At 39.7% G+C, this 13,900-nt stretch overlaps 1 long non-coding RNA gene across 3 annotated transcripts in view; it reads right to left on the bottom strand.

The window, feature by feature from the left end:
• The window catches only part of LOC119617063, a 102,573-nt gene that overhangs the window by 42,831 nt on the left and 45,842 nt on the right, over positions 1 to 13,900 (bottom strand). For 2 of the 3 annotated variants that reach the window (XR_005233229.1, XR_005233230.1), the window contains one exon: positions 932 to 1,120. This is a non-coding gene — a long non-coding RNA (uncharacterized LOC119617063). Of the gene's footprint in view, positions 1 to 931; positions 1,212 to 13,900 lie in introns of all 3 variants that reach the window. The other variant, XR_005233231.1, reaches the window with a different exon arrangement.

Genomic DNA, 13,900 nt, shown 5'->3' with positions numbered 1-13,900 from the left:
AAAAAAAAAAATACACCTCAGATATTTTTTTTCAGTGCTGATTCTAGTTCTTACCTTACTGTTTTATGTTGAAATATATATATATTTTTTTTATATGTTTAGTTGTTAGATCTGTCGCGTCCCAGCAAAAAGGTCACAGGATCACCTCGAAGCCTGGGACCTATCTGGGTGGATTTACATGTTCTCCTTGTGCTAATGTGGGTTTACTCCAGGTACTCTCACAGACCAAAAACCCACGTTAGCTTCATTGGTCACTCTAAATTGTCCCTAGGTGTGAGTGAGAACATGGATGGCTTGAATCATTTGTCTTTATGTGTCCCTGTGATGGACTGGAGACCTGTCCAGGGTGTCCCCAGCTTCTCACACAGTGACTGCTGGAGACACACACCAGCTTCCCGTGACCCAGAATGGAGAAGCAAGTAAAGAAAATGAATGGATGTTTAGTAATTAGTAATGGCATGCTTAAAAGAAATATCATGTAACATCATGATTGTGTGATTTAAAGCTACATATCGACTGTGCAAAAATACAACACAGATGTCAGCTTCCATAAACTGGGTCTGTCTGGCTTCAGTTCTCAACACTCAGAGAAGGCAGGGGTACTTGGTATATAAAAGTCACAGATAAATGCATATTTTTCATAGTTCCATTTTCCCGTTTATTCATCTGTTACTTTTCCATGTATCTTATATTCAATAAATCTTTCCACATATTTTAAAATATTCCAATTGTTTGTCCTCTTTGATTTTTACTTATACCTGCATGCACGTCTTTGTGCCATTTTCTTTTTCTTATTTTAATGTTTAGCATGTGTGTTTGATACAGCCATATTGCGTGTGTTTGCATTGACGATAATATAAAGCTGCACATGTTTTAAACATTCTGAATAAGTTTTGCTGTGACGTTGCACCAAAGCGATCTCAAATCTCACCTTCTTTATAATTCCGGTTCGGTGCAGTCCACGACGGCTGAATATGATTACAGACTTCAAAGCAGGAGACGGAGGAGACTTTAATCAGAGAGTTCCAGTGATGGCGTGACGGTGTAACCCCAGGGTAGTCTGGTGCAGCTCGTTCCAGCCAAATGAATATGGAGATGAAGTCCAGCACAAGTGGGAGGACTAGAGATAAGGAGAGGTTTTGTTGTGTTTCATCTGTTACACTTGCATGATGAGCTCCGGTTAAGAGGAACCCAGTTGAAATGAATAATACCTGTAATACAGACAGACAGGAACACGTAGAAAACAAGAATAGGTGATTTCTCACACTAAATGTTTGATGGTTGTGATCACTAGAGGGCGATCATGTTCCACCCAGCCTCTTATCATCTACCACTATTTTCAAGGCCATAGAAAGGACTTTAAAAAAAAAAACTACAAAAAGGTTGTTGTTTTTTTATAAACAAGATCTATTGATTAGAGGGATTTAAGCTTTAATCAAACCAGATGTGCAGCTTGCTTTTAAGCACAAAACCATCCAAGCATTAATGTTTGCTCCACATCTCATAAACCGAGGAGCAGAAATTAAAAAAGGTGCCTTATGTTCTATAAAATGCTTTGTTGGCTCAGGGGAAGATATATATATATATATATATATATATATATATATATATATATATATATATAGACGTGTTTGTGCTTCCGCTCACATCACTTGAGCAATGGCTGCAGAGGCAAAAGGACAAAGAGGGTGGAAGGGATTAAAAAGAAAAGAAGACAAAAGACAGAATGACGAGAAAACTAGAGACAGAGAAAGTGCAGACAAGGGCAAGACAAAGTGATAAGTTGGCATGTTGTCCTTGTATGGTGAACTTTGTCTACATTCCCATCGCGCCTCAGACCCAGACCTAATTAAAATGCAACAGGGCATCGGCCTGTCTCCCCTTCCTTCCCTCCCTCAGCTCCTCTTACAACGCCACGTGCTTCCCTCTCGTCTTATCTGTTATCATGCTTTACTCTCTGAACACGCACTCACCCTCTTCCTCCCTCATCAACCCAGTATAAAAAGGAAAAATCAGCTTGAGCCTGAGAATGCTGCACCTCGTATCATCTTATTTTTCTTTCACCCTTCTTTTGAGGAAATTTGACCCCGAGGGCTTCCTGAATGATCTCATTTCTGCTGTGCAAACAATGCCGTATCTGATGAGGCTCAGCAGCAGCTTTCAGAGAGACTATACCCTCGTCCCTGGGAGCATACAAGTGGGTCTGCATAATAGATGGACAAATTGGCTATTTTGTTCCAATAATAACATATTGCAATGATTTTCCACAGCCAGCCGATTGATTACAGCGCCAAATTTGGCCTGGCATCCAAACAAATTTCTTTACCTGGCAGAAAATCACATGTGACATGGTAATGCTCTGCTTGCTTAACCCATATTTAACTGAAAACCAAACACACACACAACAGGGATGGGCCTAAATAAAGATGTTGGCTTTAACCCTGAGGGTGTTGGATACTCTTGATTCTTGTGTTCACTTCCGCGTTACCAAAAATATCCCAGGCAGACCCAGACACGGGAGAAAGCTCTCTGGTGCTCTCACGGAGCTGAGACTTTAAAACGTGCTGCACTTTCCACCACGTCCCAATCAGTGATGGATGCGGGAGCCCTCCATCAGCTGTCAAAGGCAAAACACCTGCTGTGATATCTCTGATTGGAGAGAGGGCAGAAGCACAACACATTTCAAAGTGTCAGTCTGTGAAAAGCAGAAGTCTCACACCGAATGTGATTTTACAAACATTTCTTCTTTTAAACTATATGTTTATATAAATCCTTTAGCAGTGTAATGTGTACACAGTGACATATTCTCAGCCAGATATAGGGAAACACAAAACAGCAGAATTTTAAATTTTGTTTTAATCTCACATTTCATTAACTGCATTTAGATGAAATACTTAAAAATGCCTCTTTGTATCAGAGTCTGACACAATCCAGCTCATAAAGGCCTTCTACTCTACTCTAGGTAGTTTCAAAACAGAGATTTTCTGCTGTGTTTGCAGCTTTCAACACACAAAAGGAGTTTTTGGTGGGAAAATAGAAATTTTTCTTTCGGAAGTAAAGATTTTTAAAACTTAGCATTTGGTTTGATCTGTGTCAACTAAAAATACAGAGGTTTTCAGCCTACATCGTACATCACTTTGTGTCCTAGAAACCAAAAGATAACAATGCAGCCGTTTTTTGGGTGTTGCTATTCAATTTTTTCCGGACTATAAGGCGCACTTAAAAGCCTTCAATTTTCTCAAAAAACGACAGTGCGCCTTATAATCCGGAGCGCCTTATATATGTAAGAAGTCGTAATGTTTTAGTACGACTTTGGTAAACTACAAAGCTGCACCGCTTGCAGCATTAAGGCTCAGTTATAGTCGCGCAGGGCTCTGCGCACGGCGAGCGGACCTGAGCGAGCACTGTAGGCGTTTATACTTGACGCTTACGTCAGTGCAGTATCCTTCCGTGAGTTTTGAACCGTTTGATTATCTTTGTGATCTTTCATAGAGGGATCATATAAATGCTGATACAGGCGAACCAGCTCCGCTAGAGCACTAAAATCATCCATTTTGAATGGAGCGCGGCACGACGATGCACCTTATAGTCCGGTGCACTTTATATATGACAAAAATTTGAAAATAGACCATTCATTGACAGTGCGCCTTATAATCCTTATAAGCCCTATAGTGCAGAAAATACATTACTTTTTTTCTCACATTTTATTTTAATCATGTGCTGAAATGGTTAATAACTCAGGCAGAAAAGGAGGTCAGAAAAGCTACAATTGTTTTGAGAAATTCTCCAAGCTAAGACTGTTCTTTCTTTGGATTTTGATGTCAGTTTTGTGGAAGTGCTGACCCCATGGGTATTTCAGTGTTTCTGGTAACATTGTGTGGGAAAAAAAAGAATAAATAAACCAAGACAAATTATAACCAAAGACTAGACAGGGCTTTAGCATGACTTTTTAATTAGATCACCTAGTCTGATCAACATGAAAATGTAACAATGTACCAATAATTTGAATGTTGCTATCTGTGTACACATGGAAGATGCGATGTAGTAACCGTCACATAGTAATAATAACTTCATCACCTCCTCCAGCCTTACTACACTTCACTGACTATCCATGACCCAAGACTAAGCTCGGGACAATTATTGGTATACCAAGGTGTTAAAACACTGCAGTGTCAAATCCACTGAATGTTTCTGTCATACAGTTCCTGCGGTTTAAATTCCTTGTAGTAAGATACCAGACAAAGTGTTTTTTTTTGTTTGTTTGTTTGTTTATTTTGATTTTATCCCCTCTGGTCACATGAAGTGCTGAGCAGCGCTCCCCTTCTCCGTTCTTGTGCTTGGAAAGTCCATTTTAGTCTATTCTCTGGAACAAACGAGCAATTTGAGTCACTTTTCGTCTAAAACAGTTGCTGAAAAAGGGGCCATGTGGCCTGGTGGTAGATCCATGATGTGAAAATTTAAATGGCTCGAAGTTTGAATCCAACCAAAGAGGTTTTTCAGAAATCCATCCATGGACCCACATGACCATGGATGGCCTGTCCTAGAAATGAGTGATCAAAGCACTAAAACTGACTCATAGAAGGTGAGGTTTGAAGGGACACTAGTAAAGATGACTTTATTGTATGTAAATTATGCCCACTCCATATTCCCTTACTAAAATCTAGTTTACTTCTAACAATGATTAAATTAACAGCAATTTTCTTCTTTAAAAACTCTTCCTGTCTACTTTTTGGTCAAGGTTGGTGATCCTTTTTATTATAACATTGGAATAAAAACAAATAATGTGTGTAATTAAACCTCCTGTGGCCTTCGGGTCAAATTGATTATTCTCTATCTCTCTTTTGAGGGCTTCAGTAGGGTTAAAGGTAAAAGGATCTTGTGTTGTAGTCAATATTACATATTTTTAAAAGCTTCTTTATCTGTTTTTTCTTTTACTCCTGAAATGTTATAAAAATGTCAGGTCTGAGTATAAATTATTTGCATTTCCTAATGTTTTAAAAAAAACTTTATAATATTATATACAGTAAACATTTATCCTTAAGTGATAGAGTATTTAGTACACAGTATTGTTTTGTTTGAATTTGAATCTGGGTATAAATTGGATTTATGATGCGAGTGAAACATATGCAGGTTAAAAACAATTGAACAACCAAATCTATGTCTAAATAGGACTTCATTTGAGTCCACGCCTGGACTGCAGTCCACCAGTTGAAGACCCCTACTGTATACCAATGCAGCACCTCTTTCTGATTTGAACCCCATCCTCATTATCAGCTTTGACTGGCTGACAGATTTTTTTTGAAAAACGATCAAAGATGGCACATTTTCATTCTGTATTTGATGTGTCCCTAATAAGCCCGCTAAAGAAGCATCACACAAAAGTTTCTCATTGATGTCATCAAGTAAAAGGGCAAAAATCGGACTAAAAACAAAGCGTCTGTTTCTTCTTCATATAAAATCCTGAGTCTAGTGGATTTTTTTTTTCTACTACACAAATCTTGCACACACAACAAAGCTACATATGAAGACAGATAAAACCTCTGTGACCTCTTTCAAGCCCACAAAGTCCTTTCTGGGTAGGTAAGGAAGCCTAAACTCAGCAAGAAGAAATAACACTGATGAACACCACACTGCCGGATTGACTGTGTTTAATTGATGTCATTGATTAGATATTTTTCCCCCAGCTTGCCTACTTTAAAGCATAATATGAATATAAAACATGCTTCCTCTAATTACCTCCCCAGCTGTGAAAATTGCCATTGATTTCTTTTGTAGTGCTGCAGCTAAGATAATTCTGCATGATGTGAAAACTAAAAGAAACAGGGCTGTGCACAGCGAGTTTATACTTATATCCTCCTAGCGGATGACAGCACACCAGCCAGTAAAATATTATTTTGCTTTATATATATTAAAGTATTTTGATTACTAACACAAAAAGCACAGAAAGCGGCAGCAGCTAGCTAAAGTAATTTCGGTGCAACCTGGTGTAAAGGTTTATAAAATAGTGTTTGCATGTACTCGTATGATATGTTTGATATATTTTAAGTTGTTTTAAGACAATGGCTGTCCACTTCAAATTCAGCCCCACTTGGACTAGCCATTAGCTCATCAATCAGTCAGAATTAAGCTCTGTTTTTTAAAGTGAATCCAATATATCTTGAGTTAATGACTTTCTTCTACATTTTTGTATTTCATGGTGGGATGTTTGTCAGGTAGTTGGGATTAATATGAAATTCTCCACTTGAAGAATGGTCCCTTAGACATTTATTCACTCTTTCATAAATGGTTTCCCCTTTTTGCTGTTGAGAAAATCTGTTCCAGGCAAAAAAAAACAAAACAACTGTTTGGGACAACTTTATTTTTTCAGCCTTGTTGAGTTTAATAATCAGGGATGAAGAGTTGATTACAAACACGCTGTACGTGCAACTTGTTTTCATTTTAACTTTTTCCACCTTCCTCTTGTTGTTTTTGCCTCGTATCCATTCACACTGTGGAGCTGCATCTTTTGGAAATGAGTGGAAATAAAAATTCTGATGTTTTTCGTTTAGGCTCCAAAAGCATCAAAAGCTTAAATTTTTTAACGATGCCATTTTACTGAGTCAAATATGCCGCAGCTGCAATCTCTACATGTGTTGCTACCTGTAGTTGTCAATTTCCAGTAGAAAAATGCACAAGCCTAAAAACATCTACAGTGTACTCCTGTGCTGGCTGATAATAAAGGTTCCTACAAAGTGCTGTGGTCCAAGGAGAGCAGGATGACCCTTCTTTTGAACTTGCCACTGGGAATGTCATCCTGGTGGCGCTAAGAGGACTGGGACTGAATAAATGGGTAATTTTGAAAGTGCCCCATCCCTTTTACCCTGTGTTAAGAGCTCCTTCTCTTGTGCCATTTTTTGCAGCATCACTTCTCTTCAAGCCTGGTGTTTATGTCCACTTGCACCAGCCCCTTTCATCGTCTCTTTCATGCTGTTTCTACCCTTGTTCTGCTCCTCTCCCATCACCCCTCCTCCGCCTCTTCTCTGCCTTTGGTTTCTCTTCCCCAGACAGACTCGAGCCGGAGCGAGAGAGATCCCCCAGACACACTAGATCACATATGTCAGAGTCAAGGCCCGCGGGCCACATCCGGCCCACGAGAAGGTTTTTTACGGCCCCTGGGATGATCTTGATTTATTATTAGAACCGGCCCGCAGACCGCAGCAAGCCAGCAGCCCGCAGATCTTTTACACGCACCAATACTACATTTCCCGCAATGCAACGGTGACGCACCAAGCAATAGGCTGCTTCATTTCAGTGTTTATTAGCACAGCAGTCGCCAGCATAACTGTAAAATTAACTTTCAGATACCCATCAAAAATGGCAAAAAGGAAGGTGGACACTGAGAACCGGGGGTTTCAAACAAGGTGGGAGTCGGAGTATATGTTCACGGAGGTAGCTGGAAAACCTGTGTGTCTTCTGTGTGGAGAAAGTGTGGCGGTACTGAAAGAGTATAATCTGAGACGACATTATGAAACGAAACACGCGGACAAAAACAAGAATATGGACATGGAACAAAGGCTACAGAAGGCCGAGGAATTAAAACGAGGCCTCAAATCTCGACAGGCTCTGTTCAAAAAAGCCAAATCACAAGGCCAGGCTGCTGTCAAGGCCAGTTTTATTTTGGCAGAAGAGATCGCTAAATCAGCCCGGCCATTTACGGAGGGGGATTTCATCAAAAACTGTATGATTAAAGTTTGTGACGAAGTTTGCCCAGAAAAAAGGCAACTCTTTTTAAATGTGAGTCTGAGCAGAAACACCATTGCCGAGCGAGTAGACCAGTTGTCCATCAATCTAAAAGAGCAGCTTGTGAAAAAGGGAAAAGATTTCATCGCATATTCCTTGGCTGTGGATGAGAGCACCGACATTTCTGACATTGCCCAGTTGTCAATTTTCATCCGCGGAGTGGACTCCAGCCTAAGCGTGACAGAGGAGTTTTTGGCTTTACGTCCTATGCATGGCACAACTACGGGGCATGATTTGTATGAAGAGGTGTCAAGATGTGTAAATGAGATGGAGCTGCCTTGGGAAAAACTCGTGGGTTTGACAACCGACGGAGCACCTGCGATGTGTGGACACAGGAGCGGACTGGTGGCGAAGATACGGGAAAAGATGCAAGAGGAAAACGCGACAGGTGAGCTGGCAGCTTATCATTGTATCATACACCAGGAAGCGTTGTGCGGTAAAGCCTTGAAAATGGAACATGTAATGAGCATCATCACACGCGCAGTTAACTTTATCAGAGCCAAAGGTTTAAATCACCGCCAGTTCAAGGCATTTCTGACGGAGTTAGAAACGGAGCATGGTGATTTGTCTTATCACACAGAGGTGCGATGGCTAAGCCAGGGAAAGGTGCTCCAAAGATGTTTCGAGCTTCGTGAGGAGATTTGTCTGTTCTTGGACAGCAAAGGGAAAGACACAACACAACTCCGAGACGAGATGTTTCTGTGTGAAATGGCTTTTCTGTGCGACATTACGAGTCATCTGAATGCAATGAACTTGCAGCTGCAGGGTCGGGATCGTGTCATCTCTGATATGTACAGTACAGTGAAGGCATTTAAAACCAAACTGACTCTGTGGGAGACGCAGATGCGGAAAGAAAATTTGAGCCACTTTCCCAGCTGCCAGACCATGAAAGAGAAGCTCTCTACCAGTGCGTTCCCGAGCGCACAGTTTGCTGATAAAATAGGTATGCTTTCCGCTGACTTTCGACGCCGATTTGCTGACTTTGAAGCACAAAAAAACAGGTTTGAACTGCTCGGTAATCCATTTGCTGTTGACGTGGAAAGCTCACCACCAAACCTCCAAATGGAGTTGATTGACCTCCAATGCAATGATGCACTGAGGGCAAAATATGCGGCAGTGGGTGCTGCGGAGTTTGCCCGTTTCCTCCCCGACACAATGCCCCAGCTGCGCATCCAGGCTGCTCAAACGTTGTCTATGTTTGGCAGCACATACCTGTGTGAACAACTGTTTTCTTTGATGAACCTGAACAAAACATCACACAGAAGTCGACTTACTGCTGAACACCTTCACTCAATTCTGAGGATTTCCTCAGCTCAGAGCCTTACCCCGAACATTGATGAACTTGTGGAAAAGATGGGACACCACCAAGTATCACCCTCAACCTCAAACAAGTGAACATTACTGTGCAATCACATATTTAGAGTTTTTACTCAGTTCAAGTTTAAAAGTTAAAGTTTAATATTTGTTTTCACTGCATGTTACTTCTCCTTGAGGAAAGTGTTGTTTTTGATTAATAGATTTTTGCACTTTATTTTATTGTATTTCAATCCAATTATATTTTAAAAATATTTCAGTTGAGTGGATGATAGAAAATTGCTATTATTTTTTTCTTTGAAGTAAATTTAGCCCACTTTTGCTAAAATAGAAAATATAGGCTACTGATGGTGCCTTGAATAATACAGGTTTCTTTCATTTAATGTTCATGTTATGGGGATTTTTATATAAAGGAAATTTGTCTTTTGTGTCTGTTGAAAATTAAAGATTACTGACAGAGCCATAAGAAAATATTGCTTTATTTATCTGATCATTTTGGAATATATTTGTTAGGTTTTCAGTAGGTTCAATTAGGTTCACTAGACTATATGCGCCATTTAAAATAATTTCAATGAACATTCGATCAGTCCGGCCCTCGGCTTGTAGCTAAATTTTTTATTTGGCCCTCCGTCCATTTGACTTTGACACCCCTGCACTAGATCAATGGTGGTGATAGGGAGAGCCTCCACGGGCCAGGAGGGGAAATTACAAGGCTGTGCTCACCACCAACGGATTTCTTATTTCCCAAAGCCTCTCATCTCGATTTCCAGAGCTCTCACGACTTCCACTGTTTCAGACTTAAAAGGAGAGGCTGGTTGGAAATATGATGGAATCTCCCTGTCTCATGCTCTCCTCCGCTGTGTGCGAACAATACCTTCGTAATAAAGCTTTGCTCACACCCTTAGCCGAGGAAGGAAGCTTGAATAAGACTCACTGTGCTGCCGTGATAATGCTTAGAGTGAACTGGACAGCATTTGTTTTCTGCACAAGCAATCATACTGTTCCCACCACACGCCCTTGTGTAACCTCCAGACAGGATGTATGTATGTGCGTTGGAGGGGAGTGAACGGTGGGGGCGGGGAGCACTGGATGAGTGACAGAGAAGAGCATCTGTCAGAGGCAAAGACAAGCAGGCAGCTCATGCATTATTCACAAAATAATGAGATGGGTGCAGATCTGTGTGTGCTCACTGGCTCGTGTGTGTGCTTTCGGTGGCTCGTAGTCAAGTGAAATGTGAGCTAAAGATCTGTGACCGAGGTGATTGAGGAAACAAGCGCCAGTCCTGACAGCTACATGACACATGCATATAACAAATAAAGCTTCACGTGAATGAGCTGTCAACATGTATTAAGTCTGTATTAACATGTGTTAACCTTTTAGGTATTTGGATAACTACATTTCAACATGACAAACATTTCAAATGTAACTTTAAAATTTGAACTGACCTGTTCAAATAAAATTCACATAAACTAAAGTGCAGCACGCCTATGTGAGTTTCTAAGGCTTCATCTGTACTACTAGAGACATGACTGTAACCAGGAAGTTGAAGCCACATAGAAAGCGGGACCCTTAGTGGTTGGCTGCAGTACAATATTTAACCCCCGTCCCTCCATATCAACAAATAGGACATTTGCCTAATTAAAATATTTTTTAAAAAAGATCATTTTTTTCAGGTCTTGATTTCTGATGATGGCTCTTACCTTTCTGCTGCATAATCAGATCTGCATTTTTTTCAGTATGTTTAGAATAAGTTTGTTACTTGAAGATTAAAAACGAGTCATATCATACTGTGACAGCATGTAGTCAGGGCTTTAGTATCGAGCATTCAGCCCCAAGTGCCCAGACTTTAGTTCCAAAATACAACACAGCTACACCCATAAATCAGACATTTTGGCTTTAATTTTGGACAGTAGAGGTAAATAGAGTCGCTTTGTTCATCTTTATTTATGCCAATGCTTGAGACATTTTTAAACAGAAAACTTTTTCTTCATCTGTACGACAAAAAAATGCTGTAATACTCATGCCAGACCACTAGGTGGCAAGAGCATCCACATTAACTTCAAATGAAAATACAGTAGGAGAACATTCTTAGCTTTACTAAAGATTTTCCCAAAACATTACACAGTTGAAGCGTAATGGCAAAAAACTGAGACAGGAGCAGAAAATCATTGTTGTTTGGATTTTTATGGCACAAATCAATAGTGCAAAATGTGTAAAATAGGCTTCTACATCATTTATTGTCAGAAGAAAAGCCAAGATGGATAGACAAAGCTCTGAGATTTTTATAGCTTTCTTTTCTTCTTATCGAAGTAAAACGAGTAAAGAAATTAGTACTTGGTATCGCACTGTTGACCAACATATTTGTTATACATTCCATTGATAAATTTCAGCCCAGCTGACAGAGTTAAATTTCAGTGTCAATAACACTTTGGGAAAGCTGGGATATGTTTGATCTCAGTCTGAACCAACTGGACACACTCTGATAATTGGTCAGGAACGTGTTAATATGTTAAAAGCTGTCAAAACATGAAACCCTTCATAATTCCCTCTGATTTCTGAGTTGATTTACTTCAGCCTGATAAAACAAAATACAGATGAAATTGCTTTTATGAAGAAAATAATATTTGTGATTTCAATTGATTTTGTAATTCCACTCTTCCCATGAAAGCAGAATGTTAAAACGTCCATTATCCATTTCACTGAACTTCCCTGTTCCCAGGTTTGTGCAGCTGATGCATCCATAACATCTTTAACCCATCCGTTCTTTCTCCTTCTCCCTTCCCTCGAGATACACCCCTCCTCAGTATTCCTAAGACATCAGGCGGGGGGGTTGTGGTTATATTGTCACACTGACCCTTGGCCCTGTCCTGCCACTGAACTCATCTCTTCTTTAGTCTAGTAGAAGTGCTGGCTTGCTTTTTCTCCATCCGACTCCATCCCCCTCTTTTCCGCCCCTCTTTCATCCCACCATATTCGGCTGTTCCAACTAAAACCTTTAGTCAGTGCAGCTTTTTTGATATAAAAAAAAACAATACTTTGCAAGCTTCTTTATTGTATTATCCTACAGAGATGCTTAAACAAAAAAACATAATGTAGCTTAACAATGACCGAAGCTGCAACAATAAAGTTGTTTTCTTTCTGCTCAACACTTTTATTCTACCTTTACTGTGTCTGTTCATCCAAAACTGAAATCTAACTTCTTTCTTTTCTGCTTGTTTATACTTTTTTTTTAATTATCAAAGAAAATCCTAGCAGTGACAAAAGAAATTTGAAAAAGAAAAATAATCAAAGCAAGATGAAGACATGTTGTTTTGGTAATTTCACAGAGTGATAGACCAAGACTGCTCCACTTATGATTTGTCACACATAAGAGAGTCTTCTTTCATTTTCCTTCAGCAGTATTAGCAGTAGACTGAAATTTTATTGTGGTTGACATATAATCTAATTACTGTGGGGGAAAATATCCTCTGAATCCCCACTGAAATCTATGCAATCAATGGAGGCCTGAAAAAGCAGAGTGTGTCCCCGGTGTCTCCCCATGGAGAGATTTTATTGATTTCTGTTCGGTTGATGGGATGGAAATAAGATCTGACCACTTACATACAATTCCTAAGCTTCTAATTATTAACTTATTATCTTTCATTGGGTTAGACGGTTTGTGGGGTGCCTCTCGCATGTTTGAAATAATTGGGTTTTCCAGGGGCATTGCCACTAGAAATGGAATGATGTGTTGCTATTGGGTTTCGTAATCAATTCTTACCAGTCCATTTTAGCAGTAATCTGTCGGATGTGAGTGGCAGCATGAGTGAGAACATTAAATTGGTTTCCACAAAAAGAAAAAAAAAAAAAAAAGAAAAGGAAAAACCTTTTTTTGGACAAGCCAACCCAGTGTTATTCAGATGGGGCTAAGCCATAATTGAATTTAACGGTACATCTGCTGCCTTCTGAAATGAAGTAGAAGTCCACTCCATCATGCCCTTATACTCTATTGGTAACTCATGTCATTTGCCCTCCTTTTTGTTCTTTCTATAAATCTAATAGCATTCTGAAAGCATATGCTCTGATGGATTACAAAACAGATGCTTACACACACCAGTTTGACCCACTTGGTCATTTGCATTTGATTATAGAATATATCTGACATGAAACATCCCTAAACAACCATACTGGAGGTCCTCAGGTCATGATGGACAGTGACAGTGAACATCTGGCTGCACTTTTATGATTTATAAAGACGTGTACGAGGGTCAGTAACCACACACTGCATCACAATTTCCTAAAAGATTATGTAGAGGGCATGCATGTGAAAAGAAAGGCATGCGATTCTTCTCTCGACAAATTCTTCACTCCAGTTTTTAATGATTGACAAACTTTGCTATGCAAGTATGTGTATTTATATTAACTGCAGCTGAGGGGTTTATTTTAAAGGTGAAATTAAATAAAATATAAAATAACTGGTTTTCATGTTTTTCTTTAAGTTAAACACTATCATAAAACACTCCAGTGCTCCATTTCTCAGATTTAAAACATTAATGACTTGTTTTTTGGCATTTTTGTGTCTACATCCCAAGGTGGGGTGATTGTGTGGGCGGTGTTACGTCATTGGTTGGTGACGTAGAAGCTGCAGCAGACCGCTGTTGATGTTACTTCTCTTTTCACTTGCATACCTACATCAGAAGCAGTGGAAACCGTCAGAAAACGACTCTTACAAGACAAGGATTTGAACAACAGGACCAATTTCACTCCAGATCAGATCTGCACCCTGCTGGACCTCTGCCTTTCCACCACTTATTTCAAGTTTAATGAC

This window comes from Kryptolebias marmoratus, linkage group LG5 (genome assembly GCF_001649575.2).
Source record: "Kryptolebias marmoratus isolate JLee-2015 linkage group LG5, ASM164957v2, whole genome shotgun sequence".
NCBI lineage: Eukaryota > Metazoa > Chordata > Actinopteri > Cyprinodontiformes > Rivulidae > Kryptolebias > Kryptolebias marmoratus.
This window is presented reverse-complemented; position numbering and strand designations above follow the sequence as displayed.